At 39.3% G+C, this 23,077-nt stretch overlaps 1 pseudogene; it reads right to left on the minus strand.

Annotated features, from left to right (window-relative positions):
• Positions 1-2,836: 2,836 nt before the first annotated feature.
• Positions 2,837-3,817, minus strand: LOC110540679 (olfactory receptor 4A47-like; annotated as a pseudogene).
• Between the last annotated feature and the right edge of the window lie 19,260 nt (positions 3,818-23,077).

The raw sequence follows: 23,077 nt of genomic DNA on the forward strand, positions 1-23,077 counted from the left end.
AAGAAATTATAAATATTTATGATGATAGATGTGTCAATTTTGCTTTTGTTTCCAAAGGTAATATTGTGCCAGTTAAAATCATTTTAAAGTAACCCATAACATGATCTTAAATAAAGAATAAATGTTAGGGACAACTTAAGAACATGAACTGAGGTTTTCTGGGTCTGGTATTTATATCTATTTCCCATATGGAATAGCTGATATGCTCAGTAGAGTAAGTCAAATAAATGATACAGGATTTGGTTGCCTAAAAGAACTATATTGTTGCCTCAATTAGCTCCATTGTTTTCCAGGTGAAATCTTCCCTTTGGGAAATAAAAATGTTGAGTAAACTCAATGAAGGAAATCCTTCAACTCTTACGATTTTCTCCACAAAGACATACCCAAATAATAATGCCTCTGCTTGGGCAGCTATACTTTTCTGTATTTCTTTGAGAGCTTTGTTTATTTCTTCTTTATTAGCCTCCACTTGTGGGATTATTATTCTGAGAGATTTGCTCATTTCTTCTTTTTGTTCCTCTAATAACTGCATAAGCATAGCTTTAAAGTCATTTTCCTGCGTTTCCACTGAATTAAAATATCCATTGATTTTTGGGGTTGCTGGTGGAGCCATGATGTCCTGATTTTTGTTGGGTGTGTTTTTACGCTGACCTCTGGCCATTTGCTTATCTATAGCCTATACAGTTTGTTCCTGGAGTCAGTACTTCCAACTGGAACTTTTTTTCTCTGGTGTGTGGAGTATTCTTCAGGAAGATGAGAGAGGTCCACTGGTTTGAGAGTGTGAGTTGGTGCTTAAGCTATACCTGAGGGAGGAAAAGCTGCTGGCCTAGAATCCTTATTGTAGGGGAGCAAGCATGTGTTTGTGTTTGTGTGTGTGTGTGTGTGTGTGTGTGTGTGTGTGTGTGTGTGTGTGTGTATGTGGAAGTGTGTCTTGAAGGAGAGAGTGCTAGAGAGTGTAGGTGCTTGGGATATGGAGGATGGGAGCAAGCGCAGGGCGGGGATGTGGATGCTCACACTGTTTACAAGCACAGATTTTGGGCTCAATGTGCCTGTGAAGATTTCTTGAATACCCAGTGGTCTACAGTCTGAGGGGGGCTCTATGGGCTGGACTCTGAGCTTTGTGGCTGATGCTGCTGGCAGGACCTGTACACTGTTGTGGGTTCTGTGAGTCTGGCACTTCTCTGTGCTAGAAGTTGTGGGCACAGCAGGCTAGGCTCTGCTCTTTGAGTTGGAAAGTGTTGTGGGTTTCCTCTGCTGCCTCCGCCTCTGCCTCTGCCTCCCCCTCTGCCAAGGAGGGATGATGGAGGCCTGCTGTGGGGAAAATGTCGGGGGGTTGAGTGTTCTCCCTCTCAAATCTCAAGCAGGGAGATCTGTGCTTGGAGCAGCCAGAACTGTACTCTTTGCACAGAGCTGCATGCAATGTGGCCCACCCCCTCTCCCTCCTCTGCCTCCTCTGCCTCCTCTGCCTTCCCTACCTCCCCTGCCTCCTCTTCTGGCTGCAGTACCTCCGCTGCTGCCTCTGCTCATTATAGAAAAGTGCCTGGGAATTGAGTACCCAGGAGGAATCCACAGAGATGTCAACTGTTGACCTGTATCTTGGTCTCAGTTCAGGGTTTGTCGCCCTACTCCCTGGAAGCCTCAGTGCCATTACTTCAGGTTCTACTGCCCCTCCACTCACCAATTTCTGAGTTTCAGCTCCTCTTCCCCTCATATATGATGCATGCTGTTCACTGCCATCTTGGATCCCCCAGTGAGTTGTTTTCATTACTATGAAGATACAGAAGCAAAGATAGTAGCTCCCAGATGAATTCATATGATTTTCCAATTGTGAAAATCAGATTTGATTATTTTTTTATATATCTACATTGTTCATTTGGATTTTTTGTACAAGCCTTTGTATATGCTTATTTATCATTAATACTAAAACTTCAATATTATTTCTAATATTTTAATAAAAAATATTTTATTTTTTATTTTATACTTTATTCACTTTGTATCTCAGCTGTAGTCCCCACCCTCTTCCCCTTCCAATCCAGCCCTCCCTTCTTCTTCTCCTCTCATGCCCCTCCCCAATTCCTGATAGCAAAGGTTCTCCTCCCCTTCTGTCTGACCCTAATCTATCTGGTACTGGCTGCATTGTCTTGCTCTGTGGCCTGGTAAGGCTGCACCTCCCTTAGGGAGAGGAGTCTTTTCTGAGGCTGATACTCCAAACAAGGACCATTTATGGATATAACCTAGAACCCTGGCACAGATGTAGCCCATGGCAGCTCAGTGCCAAGTGGGTTCCTTAGTAATGGGAACAAGGACAGTCTCTGACATGAAATCAGTGGCCTGCTCTATTTAATATTAATATGCTAAGAAATTTTAACATAATTATATAAAAAGATCTCTTTCAAATACAAAATAAAATGTATATTTTAAATATTAGCATCTTATTAATAATGTGTAAGGGAAAGAGTCAAATCACTACATAGTATTTCTTTATTCTTGATAATAAGCTTTCTTAGCTCTCAAAAGCAATTAAATTTATTTTAATGACAAAAAATGTCATTAAGTAAAATAAATTTGCAATACTAAGTATAGCACATAAATCTTTAGTCTGTATAAAAAGAATTGTCACCCAGATTTAATGCATATTTTTCTACAAATTCTGAAAATCTTAAAAATACATCTTGTTCATTGGAAGAATTCACATACTAATTGTTTTCATTGTGTTTAGTTATTAACATTGAGAAACGTAGTGTGATAAATAATATTCTGTCAGGGTGACACTCCGTACAGAAGATTAACTTCCTTTCCAAACAGCCATCATTTTCTGGCCTATTTCTCTTTCACTTCATTTCCTTTTACTTGTCCAAAGTTTCCTCATGGCATTTTTCATCTTTGCATTTCTCAGAGTATATATGAGGGCATTTAACACTGGGGTGATAACAATGTAAAATACAGTCAATGACTTCTAAATAGGTAAATAGAAGGAAGTCTCACATACGTGTGTGTGTGTGTGTGTGTGTGTTTATACATTTTTTTAATGGCAGCTCAGTGTCCAAGACGCTTCCCCAGTAATAGGAACAGGGGCTGTCTCTGACATGAACTCATGGGCTGGCTCTTTGATCAACTCCACCTGATGAGGGAGCAGCCTTACCAATCCACAGAGGAAGGCAATGAAGCCAGTCCTGATGAGACCTGATAAACTAGGGTGAGATGAAAGGGGACGAGGACTTCCTCTATCATTGGACTGGGGAAGGGTCATAGGAGAAGAAGAGGGAGGGAGGGTAGGATTGGGAGAGGCTGGAGGAAGGGGCTACAGCTGAGATGCAAAGTGAATAAACTGTAATTAATAAAAATAAAGTTAAAATACAGGGAACAAAAAGAGGACTACCACAATGATGTGGAAGCTGCAGGTGGATAAGGCTTTGCACCTCCCTTCCTGACTGAGATTCTTCAGAGAGTGAAAAATGTCCCTATAAGAAGTTAGCAACAGCATAAAGATGACCACAGAGATTGACCCATCATTGGGAACAACTGTGAGACCAGTAACATAGGTATCTGTGCAGGCCAACTTTAATAAGTGGTACATGATGAAGTGGCCAGTGATGTTAGGACCACAGAAAAGAAGGTTATAAACAAACAAAAGTTGAACTACCACATACATGAAACCCCCCAACCCAGGCCAACTACAGTAGCAGATATACACACACATTGGTTCATGATGGTCAGATAATGCAAGGGTTTGCAAATGGCCACTGGTCATAGACCATAACAACTAAAAGTTAGATATAGCACCATCATACAAATGCCTTATGAAAAGCTGGGTCATTCATAACCAAACCTTCAGCAGAGTACAGGGAATCATGGGAAAGAAGGGGAGTTAGTATGATGTGGAAAGGATAGGAGCTCCACAAGGAGTCTCTTTTCTGAGACTGACACTCCACCAAAGACCATGAATGGATACAATCTAGAACCTCTGCTCAGATGTGGCCCGTGGTAGCTCAGTAACCAATTGGTTTCCCATAGTAAGGGGAACAAGGACTATTTCTAACAGGAACTCAATGGCAGGCTCTTTGACCTCCCCAACCACCACTCCCCAAAGGAGGAGCAGTACTGTTAGGCCACAGAGGAGGACTTTGCAGCCAGTCCTGAAGATACCTGATAAAACAGGGTCAGATGAAAGAGGAGGAGGTTCTCCCCAATCAGTGGACTTGGAAAGGGGCAGGGAGGAAATGAGAGAGGGAGGGTGGGATTGGGGAGGGAATCAGGGAGGGAGAGTGGGATTGGGGAGTGAATGAGGGAGCGGGATACAGCTGGGATACAGAGTTAACAAAATGTAACTAATAAGAAAAAAAAAGAAAGAAAAACTGGGTCATGCAAGTTTGAAAGGAAAAATTTTCTTCTCCTACCATAAGTATATAATCACATTTGGTGTAACTGTGGTTGTATAAGCAGTATCCACAAATGATAAGTAGCCAACAAAGAAGTAAATGGGGGCATCTAAACTTGAGATAACCACAACAGTCACAACAATGAGTAGATTTCCAACCAATGTCACAACACAGATGACCATGAACACAACAAATAATATTTGGACTGTGAATGAAGCCCAAGAGAACAAATTCAGTCAGTTATTTTTTTAGGTTATTCCATGTATCCTGTATATTTTTATGTCAATAGTAAAACAAAGTATTTGAAATGAGAATGGTGACTTCATGAAATTTTAAAATAGTGTTTATTCATTCTAGAAATAAAAAAATAAAGATCATGGCTGATTTTATTCCAGAACTTATAGATGACACAAATACGAGTCTCCAGATTCAGTGATATTACAGGTGAATTGAAAGGGAAGTAAATTAAAGAACTATAGGAAAAAGGCAGATTGTGAAATAAATTAACTGTCACAACTAGCTTTTACAATTACCTGGTAGGTAATGAAAATCAGACATAAGACTAGTACAATAAGCAAAAACAAAATAAAGAGATTAAATACATTAAATATATAATGTAAAATTAAAGTAAGTTGATTATAAAAGGAACAAAAACACAAAAATAATTAATAAAGAAATGGCATAGAGTAAATAAATATATCTGAAGGTTAAATTTAATAATTTTTAAATAAATAAAATGTAAGTTTAATATGAAAAGTAATTAAAAAATACAAACAACATGGATCAGTAAGATTAACATAGTGAAATGGCTATCCTAACAAAAGCAAGCTACAGATTCAAAGCAATTCCCATCAAAATACCAACACAATGTTTTACATACAGTGAAAGAACAATTCTCAATTTCATATGAAAAAAAAAAAAACAGAATAGCTAAAACAATCTTGTACAACACCAGATCTTCTGGAGGTATTCTCATCACAGATCTCAAGCTGTACTATAGGGCATCAATAATAAAAACCTCATGGTACTGACATAGAAACAGACTGGGAGATCAAAAGAATCAAACTGAAGATTCAGAAATAAACCTACACACGTATGGATACCTCAAGATCCAACTATTCATGATTTCCTTTTTTCTAATTGCTGAGTAGTATTCCATTATGTAAATGTACCACAACTTCTGCATTCATTCCTCCTTTGAGGGACGCCTGGGTTATTTCCAGATTCTGGCTATTAGGAATAAAGCTGCTAAGAACTTGGTTGAGCAAAAGTCCTTGTTGTATACTTGAGCATATTTTGGATATATGCATAGGAATGGTATATCTGGATCTTGAGGTAACACTATTCCTAATTTTCTGAGAAAGCACCAGATTGATTTCCAAAGTGGTTGAACAAGTTCACATTCCCACCAGCAATGGAGGAGGGTTCTATTTCTCCATATCCTCTCCAGCAACCAAATGATGGGAACTAGAAAAGATCAATCTGAGTGAGGTATCCTAGAAGCAGAAAGACACACACGGTATAGACTCACTTATAAGTGGATATTAGACATACTAAAATCTGAATACCTAAAGAAGTTAAGCAAAAAGGAGGATCCCGGTTAAGATGATCAATTCTCATTCAGAAAGACAAATGAGATGGACATTGGAAGAGGGAGAAAAGAGGGAACAGGACAGGAGCCTACCACAGAAGGCCTCTGAAAGACTCTACCCAGCAGTATATTAAAGCAGATGCTGAAACTTATAGCCAAACTTTGGGCAGAATGAAGGAAATCTTATAAAAGAAGAGAGAGATAGAAAGACCTGGGAGGACCAGGAACTCCACAAGGAGAGCAAGAGAACCAAAATATCTGGGTACAGGGGTCTTTTCTGAGACTGATACTCCAACCAAGAACCATGTCTGGAGATAACCTAGAACCCTTGCACAGATGTAGTTCATAGAAGCTCAGTGTCCAAGAGGATTCCCTAGTAAGGGGAACAGGGACTGATTCTGACATGAACTCAGTGACTGACTCTTTGATCACCTCCCCCTGAGGAGAGGAGCAGCCTTACCAGGCCACAGAGCAAGTCAATGCAGCCAGTCCTGATGAAACCTGATAGGCTAGGGACAGATGCGGGGGAAGACCACTATCAGTGAACTGGGGGAGGGGCATGGGAGGAGATGAGGAAGGAGGGTGGAATTGGGAGGGAATGAGAGAAGGGGCTACAGCTGGGATACAAAATGAATAAACTGTAATTAATAAAGAAAATAAAAATTTTTAAAAAGATTCAGCTATTCCACTCCTAGGCATATACCCAAAAGATGTCTCATATTCAGTAACAACATTTGCTCAGCCATGTTCATAGCAGCGCTATTCATAATAGACAGAATCTGGAAACAACCTAGATGTCCCTCAATGGAGGAATGGATACAGAAAGTGTCGTACCTTTACACAATGGAATACTACTCGGCAAGTAAAAACACGGAAATCATGAATTTTCAAACAAATGGTGGGAACTAGAAAATATCATCCTTAGTGAGGTAACCCAGGACGATATATACTCACTTATAAGTGGATATTATCTATATAATATAGGATAAACATACAAAACTCAAAAGCCTTAAAGAAGAGAACAATGCAGCCAGTCCTGATGAGACCTAATGGGCTAGGATTAGTTGGAAGAGGAGGAGGACCTTTGATATCAGTGGACTGGGGGAAGGACATGGAGGAGAAGTGAGAGGAAGGGTGAGATTGGGAGGGGAGGGGGATGTAGCTACAGCTAGGATAGAAAGTGAATAAATTGTAATAAATAAAATTTTAAAATAAAAAATAAGAAAATGAAGAAATAAAAAAATAAGCTAAAAAACAAGGAGGACTCTAGAAAAGATGCTTGATCCTAATTCAGAAGGGCAAACAGGATAGACATCAGAAGTAGAAGACAAGAAATAGGACAGTAACCTTCACAGAGAACCTCCAAATGACTCTACACACCAAGGATATCAAAGGAAGTACTGAGACTCATAGCCAAACTTTGGACAGAGTCCCAGAATCCTTATGGAAGAAGAGGGAGATAGAAATACATGGAAGGGACAAGAACGCCACAAGAAGAAAAACAGAGCCTTGTCTCAGGGATACCAGTAGAGACAGATACTCCAATGAAGGATCACACGTGGAGAGTATCTAGACCCTCTGTTCCAAGGAAGCTCATTGGCTACTCAGTTTCCAAGTGGGTTTCCTAGTAAGGGATACAAGGGCTGTCTCTGACATGAATTCAGTGGCCAGCTCTTTGATCATCTCCCCGTGGGGGTGCATCCATGCCAAACCATAGAGGAAAATGATGCTATGAGCCTTGATGAGGCCTGATAAGCTAAGATCAGATAGAAGGGGAGGAGGACCTCCCATATCAAGGGACTACGGACAGGGCATGCGGGGAGAAGAGGGATGGTCAATGGGACTAGAAGGAAACAAGGGAGGGGAAATACAAAGTGAATAAATTCTAATAAATCAATACATAAAAAATAGATAAAATTTTTAATTTTAATTTTAATTATTTTTATATTAATTATACTTTATTAACTTTGTATCCTCCCATAAGCCCCTCCTTCCTCCCCTCCCAGTCCCACCTTCCCTCCTCCTTCTCCACACATACCCCTCCCTGAGTCCACTGATAGGGGAGGACTTCCTCTCCTTCCTTCTGATCCTAGTCTATCAGATCTCATCAGGAGTGGCTGCACTGTCTTCCTCTGTGGCCTGATAAGGCTGCTCCCCCATCAAGGTAAGGTGATCAAAGAGCAGGCCAGTCAGTTCATGTCAGAGGCAGTCCCTGTTCCCATTACTATGGAACTCACTTGGACGTTGAACTGCCATGGGCTACATCTGTGCAGGGGTTCTAGGTTATCTCCATGCATGGTCCTTGGTTGGAGTATCAGTCTCAGGAAAGACCCCTGTGCTCAGATTTTTTGGTTCTATTACTCTCCTTGTGGAGCTCCTGTCCTCTCAAGGTCTTACTATTTCCCACTTCTTTCATAAGATTCCATGTACTCTGCCCAACAGTTGGCTATAAGTCTCAACATCTGCTTTGATAGTCTGCAGTGCAGAAACTTTCAGAGGCCCTCTGTGGCAGGCTCCTAACTTGTTTCCTGTTTTCTCCTTCTTCTGGTATCCATCCTCTTTGTCTTTTGGGATGGGGATGAGCGTTTTAGCCAGAGTCCTCCCTATTGATTAGTTTCTTTAGGTGTACATATTTTAGTAGGTTTATCCTATGTTATATGTCTATATGAGTGAGTATATACCGTGTGTGTCTTTCTGCTTCTGGGATAGCTCACTCAGGATGATCTTTTCCAGTTTCCACCATTTACCTGCAAATTTCATGATTTCCTTGTTTTTGTTTTTGTTTTTTATTGCTGAGTAATATTCCATTGTGTAGATGTACCAAAATTACTGTATCCATTCTTCCGTTGAGTGACATCTGGGTTGTTTCCAGCTTCTGGCTATTACAAATAAAGCTGCTACAAACACGGTTGAGCAAATGTTCTTATTGTGTACTTGAGCCTCTTTTGGATATATGCCTAGGAGTAGTATAGCTGGATCTTGAGGAAGCGCTATTCCTATTTGTCTGAGAAAGTGCCAGATTGATTTCCAGAGTGGTCGTACAAGATTACATTCTCACCAGCAATGGAGAAGTGTTCCCCTTTCTCCACAACCTCTCCAGTGTGTGTTGCCACTTGAGTTTTTTATCTTGGCCATTCTGACGGGTGTCAGGTGAAATTTCAGGCTCATTTTGATTTGCATTTCCCTAATGGCTAATGAGGTTGAGCATTTCTTTAAGTGTTTCTCTGCCATTCGATATTCCTCTATGGAGAATTTTCTGTTTTGCTCTGTTCCCCATTTTTTTTAATTGGATTACTCGATTTGTTGCTTTTCAACTTTTTTAGTTCTTTATATATACTGGATATTAGCCCTCTCTCAGATAGAGGGTTGGTGAAGATCCTTTCCCAGTTTGTAGGCATTCATTTTGTTATGATTACAGTGTCCTTTGTTTTACTGAAGCTTTTCAGTTTCATGAGGTCCCATTTATTTATTATTGCACTTAGATCCTGTGATGTTGGTGTTCTGTTCAGGAAGTTGTCTCCTTTGCCAATGAGTTAGAGGCTCTTCCCCACTTTTTCTTCTAACCAATTTAATGTGTCTAGTTTTATGTTGAGGTCTTTGATCCACTTGGACTTCAGTTTTGTGGTAAATATGGATATATTTTCATTTTTCTACATGTAGACATCCAGTTAGACCAGAACAATTTGTTGAAGAATCTATTTTTTTCCATTGTATGGTTTTGGCATCTTTGTCAAAAATCAGGTGTCCATAAATGTGTGGGTTTATTTCTGGGTCTTCTATTCAATTTGATTAATCCACCATTCTGTTTCTATGCCAGTACCATGCATGTTTTTTTTATTTATTTTAGTTTTTAAATTTTATTTTGAGAGAAGTACTCAAGTTAGTATCTGAAAATGTTTATCACAGAACTAATGATATCAATCAACAAAACTGGAATAGCGTAGAAATCCAGCACGAGAGACATCTATTGAAAAAATTAGTTACCATAACATTGTGGCATCTGGATTATGTGGAACATAGGATTTCACCAATTAAAAAGTCCGGTGATTTTTTTTTTTTAGATTCCATGTTTGAATTATTTATACACAGTCTGAAGTGTCCTGAATTTAAAAATCAGCACTGACTTTGTTAGATCTAGATCTCCCTCATCCCCAAAACTCGAAGACATCTCAGAAACTTTGAAAATCAGTAGTGAATAATTTGTGTTCAAAATCCATAAACAATATGACATTAACCATTGTACTTAGCATACAGTTAAATAAAGGGCATCTATTGTCACTGAGGGACTTAGAAATGTGGTTATTTTGAATATAATTCTATGTGTATATTATATATATTTTGCATTACATAATACGCATAACACATATGACATATGTTAAGTAAAATAAAGACTATATAGAATGGTACCATTTTGCAAAATATTATGTAGGCATGACAAATAGTCATGATATTCTGGAATGATATTCAAAGTTTAATGTGGTAGAGAAATTGCAAGTGATATAGCTTGCATTAATTACTTTTTAAATATTTCACACAAGTAAAATTCTATTTTATAGCAGTACAAAATACTTTCATTTAGAAGAAAGTCTGGGGAATAAATTTCTTCAGGGGCTGCAAATTTCCATATAAAAATTTATAACTACTTTGAATGGTAGTAAAAATTTTAGAATAATAAAGATATAGCACTGTAGAGCAAGCTATATTTTAGATATATTGAACACATTTATACACACCATACTGATTTACTTTTAAAAAGTCTAAACAAATATAACATTGATTTTTTTTTTGCTTCATGCATACCTTAATTATTGATCTCACATTAAAAGCTAGTGATGAAAAATGGTTTTATAAAAATAATCTATTAAATTTACCTTGGCTTTGAACGATCAGAGATCAGAAAACATATACCTTCACACTTAATTCAGCTAAATAGTGCCATTGGGACAATCACTACCTCTGTGAAAACTCATCTTTACCTGCTTCATCACTCAATCAGCAAGTCTGGATGAATTTGTTTCTCTTCAAAGTGCACAGCTGACCTTAGAGAGCAGGTGTAATCAGCAGGATTCTTCACAGCGCTGTGCTTTGATCCCGTCCTTCTGTTCTCTCAGCCAGAGCCCTCACTTCCTCACATATACCACCACACTTATTTCATATAGGTGTCCTTTGAAGTCCAAGGCAAAACAAGAGTTTGGAAAAATGACTTTCCAGCATCTGAATTTTGTTATAGAGACGTTTCCTCCAGTCTATGCTGTAGGGACTGAATATCTATCAGAGGGCAGGTTAGCCTTGTATCCCAGCAAACGTCTACCTAATAACAACCTCAAAAGTGATTCTTAAGATATTCCATGATGGAAAGATGGGGGTGGGTTGTTCCATCTGTCATCTATCTATCTATCTATCTATCTATCTATCTATCTATCTATCTATCTATCTATCTTTCATCTATTTATATGTATCTATCCATCCATCTACTGATCCATCCATCTATCCAACCATCTGTCTATCTATCATCTATCTACCTTTCTAGAAAAAAATTGCACATTTATCTTGGTGCTAATATTAAAAATGTGATGATGTAAATGCATGCACATTTTCTTTGTTTTCATGAGTTTTATTTTTGAGTTGTTTCTGAAAACACAATGGTCAAAGCAGAATGAAAATTGAAGTTACAAGTTATCTAATGAAAGCAAAGCTTTATGGCTGTATTTGCCCCCAAATTAACTGAAGTGACATTTCTTTGTAGAGGATAAAGAGCAGCCAGCATCTGCATACTCATTCTCTCTCCTCTGCCCATGTCCTAGCACATTTATTGTCTTCTAAGTTATGCTGGAACAACAGCCCAGCTTAGTCTTTGTTCAGAGCTCACATTTGTACTCTCAGAAGCCCTTAACTAAAAGGAAGCTTGATGGTGTTCAATCAGAGGATTGACCTCTTGCAGGAGCAAATTGATACCCTATGGCAAATCGCTCATGAAAGTATGCTGGACTTTGTGTCACTAGCATACAACATGAGAATTTTTCCTGTGCTGCAAATCTGTCTAAACAATTGTCGAGCTATATTTTAGGTAATTGGACTGGAGAATTCGATACTACGATGGAGCAGCTGAGAGTGGCCATTGTCACAGTAAATTCTACCAGAGTGGACGCAGGACTAGCCACAGGATTATCAACATGGATTGCTGCAGCCATGAATCATCTGAAGGAATGGGCGGGCATGGGAGTGTTAGCAGGCCTTCTGGTGTTGGTCTCCTTGGTTTGCCTGTGGTATATATGCAAGATTAGAGTCTCACAACAGTGTGATGCAGCCATGATCATTCAGGCCTTTACAGCCATTGAAGCAGGACATTCTCCCCAAGCATGGTTGGATACCATAAAAAGCTAAAATGATACGCTCAGGATGCGAGGCTAAGCACTGCACTCAGGGTCAGCCGCTTTGGACCCAGAGAAGAGCATGTCTGATTGCATGCGGGTTGATGCCCCAGGTCCCGCCTCTGAGAAAAAGGTATCGGACGGGTCTGATGCTCTTTGGGTGGATGACACCTAAATGAACATCTGTACAAAGTCCCAATTTATTTCTAATATCAGAGATCAGACCTCTACTCTTGCCTGATGTGTCTAAAACAAAAAGGGGGAACTGTAGAGAGCTGCGGAATGCTATGCCTTAAAGATGGAGCTGGTTTCTGCCTTCCACCTTCCGGATGGTGAGTGCTCTCTGTCACGAACAACTCCACATTTGGCTAAGGCCGAGGATCTGGCTTGCTTCCATGTATGTGGACCTATCTGCATTGCCCCCGTGGCACGCCTGGGTTGGCTACCCAGAGGCTATTTAAGCTGTGGGCTGGCTTTCCCCGGGGTCCGAGGATTGTTCAATGTTCCTGAATAAACTGCATTGAAAAAAAAAAGAAAAAAAAAAAAAAAAGAGGTTGGCCTGTGGGGATCTTTCACTAGAGACATTACTTGCATTTAAATTTCATCTGGAGGATATTTCCACCTGGAACAACAAACTGAATAGATTTTTCTGTCTCAGGCCGTTGACATTAAAAAGTAATTTATTTGACATTAAGAGCTTTTTTTTTTTCCTCAGAAAAAAATAAAAGCCCAAGAATTAAAACCACAGCAATTTTGTTCTTTCTTAAGCAAACAAAAGTTACTCACTGTGTTCTATATCTCAACTTGTTTTAAAAATATTTAACTATCCTGGCAAAGAATTTCTTATGAATTTTTTTCATTGTTGTTTGTTTCCAAAATGAAGTATGGTTTTACTTATTTTGTTTATTTTTTTATTACTTGTTTTACTTTTTTATTATTATTATTAATTTTTTATTAATTACACTTTATTCATTTTGTATCCCCCCCAAGAGCCCCTCCTTCCTCCCCTCCCGATCCCAACCTCCCTCCCCCTTCTTCACGCATGCCCCTCCTCAAGTCCATTGATAGGGGAGGTCCCCGTCTCCTTCCTTCTGATCTTAGTCTATCAGATCCCATCAGGAGTGGCTGCATTGTCATCTTCTGTGGCCTGGTAAGGCTGCTCCCCCATCAGGGGGAGGTTATCAAAGAGCAGGCCAATCAGATTATGGCAGAGGCAGTTTCTCTTCCCATTACTACGTAAGCCACTTGGACACTGAACTGTCATGTGCTACATCTGTGCAGGGGTTCTAGGTTATCTCCATGAATAGTCCTTGGTTGGAGTATAAGTGTCTGGGATGCTCCCTGTGTTCAAATTTTTTGGTTCTGTTGCTCTCCTTGTGTGGTTCCCGTCATCTCCAGCTCTTACTATTTCCCACTTCTTACATAAGATTCCATCCACTCTGCCCAACTGTTGGCAATAAGTCAAGTGTCTGCTTTGATAATCTGCAGAGCAGAGCTTTTCAGAGGCCCTCTGTCACAGGTTCCTAGGTTGTTTCCTGTTTTCTTCTTCTGATGTCCATCCTCTTTGCCTTTCAGGATGGGGATTGAGTGTTTTAGTCAGGGTCTCCTCTCCTGATTTGTTTCTTTAGATGTACATATTTTAGTAGGTTTATCTATGTTATATGTCTATATGAGTGAGTATATACCATGTGTGTCTTTCTGCTTCTGGGACATGTCCAGAAGATCTTTTATTGTAGAGGACTGTTTTAGCAATTTATTATTCCCTATGTAGTTGAGAATTTTTCTTTCAAGATCTGAAAAGAATTGTATTGGTAACTTGAAGGGAATTGCATTGAATCTGTAGATTGCTTTTGGTAAGATAGCCATTTTTACTATGTTAATCCTGCCAAGCCATAAGCATGGGAGATCTTTCCATCTTCTTATATCTTCTTCTAATTCTTTCTTCAGAGACTGGAAATTTCTTTCATACAAGTCTTTGATTTGCTTGGTTAGGTTCACCCCAAGGTACTTTATGTCCTTTGTGGCTATTGTGAAGGGTGTTGTTTCCCTAACTTCTTTCTCAGCCATTTTGTCTTTTGTATACAGGAAGAATACTGATTTTTTTGAGTTAATTTTGTATCCAGCCACATTACTGAAGGTGTTTATCAGCTGTAGGAGTTCCTGGTAGAATTTTTGGGGTCACTCAGATATACTATCATATCATCTGCAAATAGTGATACTTTGACACCCTCCTTTCCAATTTGTATCCCCTTGATCTCCTTAAATTGTCATATTGCACTATCAAGGACTTCAAGGACTTATGTTGAAGAGATATGGAGACAATGGACAGCCTTGCCTTGTCCCTGATTTCAGTGGGATTGCTTTAAATTTCACTCCATTTAGTCTGATGTTGGCTATAGGCTTGCTGAATATTGCTTTTACTATGTTTAGGTATGTGCCTTGTATAGCTGATCTCTCCAATACTCTAAACATGAATGGATGTTGGATTTTGTCAAATGCCTTTTCAGCATCTAAGGAGATTATCATGTGTTTTTTCTTTCTTTCAGTTTGTTAATATGGTGGATCGCATTGATGGATTTCCGTATATTGAACCAACCTGAATACCTGGGATGAATCCTACTTGGTCATATTGGATGATATCTTTGATGTGTTCTTGTATTTGGTTTGCAAGTATTTTGTTGAGTATTTTTGCATCAATGTTCATAAGAGACATTGGCCTGAAGTTCTCTTTTTTTGTTGGGACTTTGTGAGGTTTAGGTACCAAGGTGACTGCCTTCATAGAATGACTTTGGTAGTGTTTCTTCTGGTTCCATTTTGTGGAATAGTTTGAAGAGAATTGGCATTAGCTCTTCTTTGAAGGTCTGGTAGAATTCTGCACTGAAACCATCTGGTCCTGGGCTCTTTTTGGATGGGAGACTTTCGATGACCACTTCTATTTCCTTGGGGGATATAGGACTATTTAATTGATTTACCTGGTCCTAATTCAGCTTTGGTAAGTAGAATCGATCAAGAAAATTGTCCATTTCATTTAGATTTTCAAACTTTGTGGCATATAGACTTTTGAAGTAAGTCCTAATGATTGTTTGGATTTCCTCAGTGTCTGTAGTTATGTCCCCCTTTTCATTTCAGTTTTTGTTGATTTGGATGGTGTCTCTCTGCCTTTTAGTTAGTTTGGCTAAGGGTTTGTCTATCTTGTTGATTTTCTCAAAGAACCAGCTCTTGGTTTCATTGATTCTTTGAATAGTTTTATTTGTTTCTAATTTATTGATTTCAGCCCTGAGTTTATTTCCAGCTGTCTACTCCGTTTTGGTGTGTTTGCTTCTTTTTTTTTCCCCTAGGGCTTTTAGGTGAGCCATTAAGTTGCTTGAATGAGATGTCTCAAATTTCTTCTTGAAGGCACTTAGTGCTATGAACTTTCCTCTTAGCACTGCTTTCATTGTGTCCCATAAGTTTGGGTATGTTGTGTCTTCATTTTCATTGAATTCTAGGAAGACTTTAATTTCTTTCTTTTTTTCTTCCCTGGACCCAGCTATCATTTAGTAGTGAGTTGTTCAGTTTCCATATGTGTGTAGGCTTTTTCTATTTCTGTTGTTGTTGAGTTCCAGCTTTAGTCCATGGTAATCAGATAGGATACAAGGGATTATTTCAATCTTCTTTTATCTGTTGAGTCTCGCTTTGTGACCAAGTGTATGTTCTATTTTGGAGAAGGTTCCATGAAGTGCCGAGAAGGTAAATTCTTTTGTGTTTGGGTGTAAGGTTCTGTAAATGTCTGTTAGGTCCATTCAATTCATGGCATCTGTTAGAGAATTTTTTTTTAATTTTGTTTAATCTTTGTTTAATTTCTGTTTTGTTGACCTGTCCTTTGTTGAGAGTGGGGTGTTTAAGTTTCCCACTATTAATGTGTGGGGATCTATGCGTAGTTTAAGTTTCATCAATGTTTCTTTTACAAATGTGGGTGCCCTTGTATTTGGGGCATAGATGTTCAGAATTATGATGTCTTCCTGGTGGAATTTTCCCTTGGTGGTTATGAAGTGTCCTTCCCCATCTCTTTTTATTAATTTTGGTTGAAAGTCTATTTTATCAGATATTAGAATGGCTACTCCTGCTTCCTTCTTGGGTCCATATGCTTGGAAAACCGTCTTCGAGCCCTTTGCCCTCCGGTAATGTTTATGTTTGTGACTTAGGTGTGTTTCTTGTATGCAGAAGATTGATGGGTCTTGTTTATGCATCCATTCTGTTAGTCTGTGTCTTTTTATTGGAGAATTGAGTCCATTGTTGTTGAGAGAGATTAATGACCAGTGGCTGTTAGATCCTTTGATTTTGATGTTGGCTGTGGTCATAAGGTTGTGTGCTTGGTTGCTTTTTGTTTTACTGTAGTGAGGTTAATTATTTCCTGTGTTTTCTTGAAAGTAGCTAGTTTTCTTGGGTTGTACTTTACCTTCTAGTGTCTTCTGTAATGCTGGATTTGTGTGTAGATATTGTTGAAATTTCTTTTTGTTGTTGAATATCTGTTTTCTCAGTCTATGAGGACTGAGAGTTTTGCAGGGTATAGTAGCCTGGGCTGACATCTGTGTTCTCTAAGGGTCTGCATGATATCTGTCCAGGCCCTTCTGGCTTTCATAGTCTCTGTTGAAAAGTCAGGTGTGATTCTGATGGGTTTGCCATTATATGTTACTTGGCCTTTTTCCCTTGTAGCTTTAGTATTTTTTTCTTTGTTCTGTATACTTATTGTTTTGATTATTATGTGGTGCGGGGATTTTCTTTTCTGGTCTAATATATTGGGTGTTCTGTAGGCCTCTTTTATTTTTATTGGCCTCTCCTTTAAATTGGAGAAATTTTCTTCAATGATTCTGTTGAAAATATTTTCTGGGCCTTGGAGGAGAGAATCTTCTTTTTCCTCTATTCCTATTATTCTTAGGTTTTGTTGTTGTTGTTGCTGCTGTTGTTCATTTTTAGATTTTTGTCTTTTCATATTGTCTGTAATTTCTTGGACAGTCTGTGTCAGGAATTTTTTAGATTTAACATTTTCTTTGATGAATATATCGATTTCTTCCATTGTATCTTCCACACCTGAGATTCTTTCTTCCATCTCCATTCTTTCTTCCATTGGTTGTGCTTACCTCTGTAGTTCCTGTTTTCTTCCCTAAGTTCTTTCTCTCCACAATTTCCTCCATCTGTGTTTTCTTTAATTTTTCCAAATCTATCTTCAGATCTTGAGCTGTTTTGTTGATTTCCTTCATTTGACTGTATTTTCCTTTTTTTTTCATCAATTCCTTCAGCTGTTTGTTTGAACAATCTTCTGTTTCTTTTATTTCATTCAGTGATTTAAGCATTTCTTCTCCAAAGGCCACAAACTGTTTGGCTGCAACAGATGGCCATAATTTGTTTGAGTTTATCTTCCTCTAGGTCTTTATGCATTTTATTTGTTTTCTCTGTTATCCTCTTCATGAGCATAGATGTTAGGTCATCTTCTTGAATTTCAATTATGCTGGGGTGTCCAGGGCTACTTGCCCCTGGATAACTGGGTTCTGGAGATGCCATATTGCTCTGTCTTTTGTTGGATGAGCTTTTATGCTGGCCTCTACCCATTGGGCTATCTTAGTTGTTGGGTGTTAGTTTCTGGTGGTTTCTAGAATCCTGTGGTGGAGAGAATCTCCTTGGCAGGAAGATGGTTTTTCCTGAAGGAAGCCTTCTCAGCTTTTTGGGTATAGTCACTGGATTGCTGGTGTTTTTCAGGAGTTGCCACTGCTCGCCTCAGGCATAGAGACCTGAGTGGTAACTGTGGTCCTACTTAGTCAAGAGGGCTCTCCTCTTACCAGGAGAAGTCTTGAAGACAGCTGCCCTGCTTCTGGGTTTCTTGCTGTAAATTTAGTGATCTGCTACTGTAACCTGTGTGTCCCGTGGTTTTGTCAGTTTTGTTAGGGATAACTGGTCACCTCTTGAAGTAGTATCTGGGGGTTGATCTCGAGGATTCCAGGCTTTTGTAGATCTGAGGTTGGGGCTCTGTGCCCCAATACCCAAGCGGCAATCTGTGGTGGGTGGATACCGCTTTTCTGGTAACAGCAGGCTGTCTGTTACATAGCAGGTCCCTGGGTTGGGCTGGTCTTCTGGGCCTTTTCCAGGGATATACTGGGTGGCCCTTTGTTTCATTCCCTGTGAGGATTTCTCCCAACGTGAATCCCAGTCTCTGGTGCCCTGGGGTGCATAGCTCTGTGCCAGAGAGCTGGGTTCTCAGCAACTGTTTATGCTTGCAGCTGGAGCCTAGTTCAGTGATGGCGGCTCGCACCTGCTGGTCTGCGAGACTTTTTCCAGGGAAAGACTGGGTGATCCAAGTCAGTACTGTTTCCTTCCTTCCCTGTGGGGTTTTCTCGCCACTGGGACTCCCAGTCTCTTGTGTTTTTTTTGTGCCCAACGATCAGCCTGGGAAGGTGATGAGGACACACAGGCATGTGGCTCTGGTCTGGTGACCTAGTGCTTTCGTGACCTGAGATCTCTTCTGGGTTCTGGCTGGGTGACCTGAGAGTGGACCCAACTAATTTCCACACCATGGGAGTTTCCTCTCACCTGGGAAAAAAACGATCGCTGTTGTTTTAGGGCCCAGAGTTCAGTCTCTTGGTTGTTGTTGGAAAATGTTGTCCTGTTCCTCAGACGCAGTGTTCTCTTGGCGCCGCCATCTTGTCCCCTCCCCCCAAAAAAATTTTCTTTTAAGTTCTATAAAAAATTGTTTTGGTATTTTGATGGGAATTGCATTGAATCTTTAGATTGCTTTTGGCAGAATGGCCATTTTCACTATGTTAACCCTTCTGATCCATGAGCTCGGGAGATCTTTCCATCTTCTAATATTTTGACCATCAGTCTGTTTCTATGCCACCATGCCACTTTTATTACTGTTGCTCTACAATTCAGCTTGAGATCAGTGATGGAGATAACCTCCAGAAGATCTGTTATTATACAGGGTTGTTTTAACTATTTTTTTTTTTGGTGTTGTTGTTGTTGTTGAATCTGTAGATCTGAAGATTACTTTTGGTAGGATGGCCATTTTTACTATGTTAATTCTACTGACCTATGAGCATGGGAGATCTTTCTATCATCTGAAATATTTTTCAGTTTCTTTCTTCAGAGACTTGAAGTTATTATTTTTTTCATACAAGTCTTTCACTTGCTTGGTTTGAATTACACCAAGGTACTTTATGTTGTTTGTGGCTATTGTGAAGGGTGTTGTTTTCCTAATTTCATTCTCAGCACATTTGTCTTTTATATACAGTAATGCTACTGATTTTTTGAGTTAATTTTGTATCCACTTTGCTCAAGGTGTTTATCAGCTGCAGGAGTTTTGGAGGTCACTCATGTAAACTATCATTTCATCTGTGAACAGTAATACATTGATTTTTTCCTTTCTGATTTGTATCCCCTTGATCTCCTTTAGTTGTCCTATTGTTCTAGCTAGGACTTCAAATACTATGTTGAAGAGATATGTAGAGAGTGGACAGCCTTGCCTTGTTCCTGATTTCAGTGGAATTTATTTAAGTTTCTCTCTGTTTTGTTTGATGCTGGCTATACACTTGCTGTATATTGTCTTTACTATGTTTAGCTATGTGCCTTGTATCCCTGCTCTCTCTAAGAATTTAAAGAATTTAAACATGAATGGGTGTTGGATTTTCAAATGCTTTTTCAGCATCTAAGGAGGTGATCATGTGGTTTTTCTCCTTCAGCTTTTTTTTTACATGGTGGATTATACTGATGGATTTCTGTATATTGAACCACCCCTGCATACCTGGGATGGACCCTTCTTGGTCATGGTGGACCATATCATTGATGTGTTCTCGGACTTGGTTTGTGAATTTTTTACAGAGTACTTTTGCTTCAATGTTCATAAGAGAAATTGTTCCAAAATTCTCTTTTTTGGTTGGGTCTTTGTGTGATTTAGGTATCAAGGTGACTATAGCCTCATAGAATGAGTTTGGTAATGTTCCTTCTGTTTCTAGTTTGGGGAATAGTTTGAAGAGTATTGGTATTAGCTCTTTTTTTTTTTTTTTTTTTTTTGAAGGTCTGGTACAATTCTGTGATGAAACCATCTGGCCCTGGGCCTTTTTTGAATGGGAGACTTTTGGTGACTGCTTCTATTTCCTTAGAGGATATAGGACTATTTAATTTATTCACCTAATCTTGATTCAACTTTGGCAAGTAGACCCTATCTAGAAAATTGTCTTTCATTTACATTTTCAAATTTAGTGGCATATAGACTGACACTGTGCTTCTGGAACTCAGTTTTGTCTGGGCTCTGCCATCTTAGATCCATGTGATTCTGTTTTTCACAGGGTGACCAGCAGAACCATGACTTGGAGGCTGGCATGCTGTTTATGGAATGCTGATGCTGCCCTCAGGGGAGTGGGAGGGATCCAATATCTGCTATTAGAGAGGAGTGTGCCTGGATCTTCACTCAACAGAGCATGCTGAACGGGCAGTGGGCCCACAGCTACTGAACCTGGGAGATGGCCCCTTGCTCCTGGGTCAGATTGATTCTGGCATGTCCCTTCCAGTTTGGGAAGAATCAAAGTCAATGCTCTGGATCCACCTGCCTGTCTGCTCTCCCATCTTGAAGTCTCCAATCCCTTACTCCTCAGATACAGTGCAGAGTGGTCGCTGCCAGCTTGGACTTCTTTGAATATTATAATGTTAATGTCTTAAAGGTCATTCAGTCTCATAGGAAATATATAAATTTGGGATATTAAACAAAATCATATAAAATTACACATAGAAATCAGAATATGCATAGTATTTTTATTTGCCTTCTGTGGTCCAGAATCCAGAAAATTCACCATTGTGCTACTCTCTTTTAAAAAATATATCTGAGGTTATTTCATGATGTATTATGAATAATATAATCAGAGTCATTATTAGAGTAGTTCTCATATACCATTTATTAATGATTATTAACATTTTTAAAGAAGTACATATAACCTTAGAGACTGGTTATTTCAATGTAAAAAAAGCATCATGAAAACAGGTAGTTTTGAATTAATCATGCTACAGATTATGAAGCTAGAAAAACTTGTAAATTATGTTGTCTCATCTCTTTACCTTACAATGTGTAGTTGTGTTCATAATATGTTTAGTAAATGACCCATATCCATGCCTTCCCACACTAGTTATAAAGTTTTCTTTGAGTATTCTGTGTTTGGAGATTGGGACACTGAATTTCTATTTTAGCACCTTAGACCTAAGAAGCATCAAAATCACTGTTTCAGTTTCCATTTCTCCAGTCCCATCATCATCAACAAGAGTTCTGAAAAACAAAAGCCTCACTACTGGAGCAGTAGTCAGTAATAGCTGTGGTTGGCTCAGTTCAATTCAGGTAAAAGGACATGGGACAATTGTGGTACTTTCAAATGTGTTTAAAAACACTGAGAGACAGTGATAGATGGAATGGACATAATTGTAGCTCCTGAGAACCATGACAAGCAGAATCACATAAAATAATTGCTATAGATGGTACTGTGCAAAATAATGTTGGAGTTGAAAGCCAGTCTTTTTCTGATGTTTTTAAAAATTATTTTAATATTAATTACAGTTTATACACATTGTATCCCAGCTGTAGCCCCCTTCCACATTCCCTCCCAATCGCACCCTCCCTCCCTCATCTCCTCCCACACCCCTTTCCAAGTCCACTGATAGGGGAGGTCCTCCTCCCTTTCCATCTGACCCTAGCCTAGCAGGTCTCATCAGAACTGGCTGCATTGTCTTCCTCTGTGGCCTGGTAAGGATGCTCCCCCCTCAAGGGAATGTGATCAAAGAGCTAGCCTTTGAGTTCATGTCAGAGAGAGTGCCTTTTCCCCTTACTAGGGAAACTTGGACTGAGCTGCCATGGGCTACATCTGTGCAGAGGTTCTACATTATCTGCATTCATGGTCCTTGGTTAGAGTATCAGTCTCAGAAAAGACCCCTAAGCCCAGATGTTTTGATTCTGTTGCTCTCCTTGTGGAGCTCCTGTCCCCTTCAGGTATTTTTATCTCCCCCTTCTTTCATAAGATTCCATGCACTCTGCCCAAAGTTTGGTTATGAGTCTCAGCATCTCCGTTAATACCCTACTGGGTAGAGTCTTTTAGAGGCCCTCTGTGGTTGGCTTCTGTCCTGTTCCCTGTTTTCTCCCTCTTCTGATGTCTATCCCATTTGCCTTTCTGAATGAGGATTGATCATCTTATCCAGGGTCCTCCTTCTTGCTTAGCTTCTTTAGATGTACAGATTTTAGTATGTTTATCCTATATTATAGGTCTAGTATCTTCTTAAAAGTGAGTATATAGCATCTTTATCTTTCTGTCTCTGGGATACCTCACTCAGAATGCTCTTTTCTAGTTTCCACCATTTGCCTGAAAATTTCATGATTTCCTTGTTTTTAATTGTATAAATGTACCACAATTCCTGTATCCATTCCTCAGTTGAGGGATATTAGGGTTGTTTCCAGATTCTGGCTATTATAAATAAAGCTGCTGTGGACATGGTTAAAAAAAATGTCCTCATTGTATACTTGAGCACATTTTTTATATTTACCTGGGAGCGGTATAGCGGAATCTTGAGGTAACACTATTCTTAATTTTCTGAGAAAGCGCCAGATTGATTTCCAAAGTGGTCGTACAAGTTTAAATTCCCACCAGCAATGGAGGAGGGTTTCCCTTTCTCCACATCCTCTCCAGCATATATTGTCAACTGAATTTTTAATCTTGGCCATTCTGATGGGT

The sequence above is a fragment of the Meriones unguiculatus genome, chromosome 2 (assembly GCF_030254825.1).
Source record: "Meriones unguiculatus strain TT.TT164.6M chromosome 2, Bangor_MerUng_6.1, whole genome shotgun sequence".
Classification (NCBI taxonomy): domain Eukaryota; kingdom Metazoa; phylum Chordata; class Mammalia; order Rodentia; family Muridae; genus Meriones; species Meriones unguiculatus.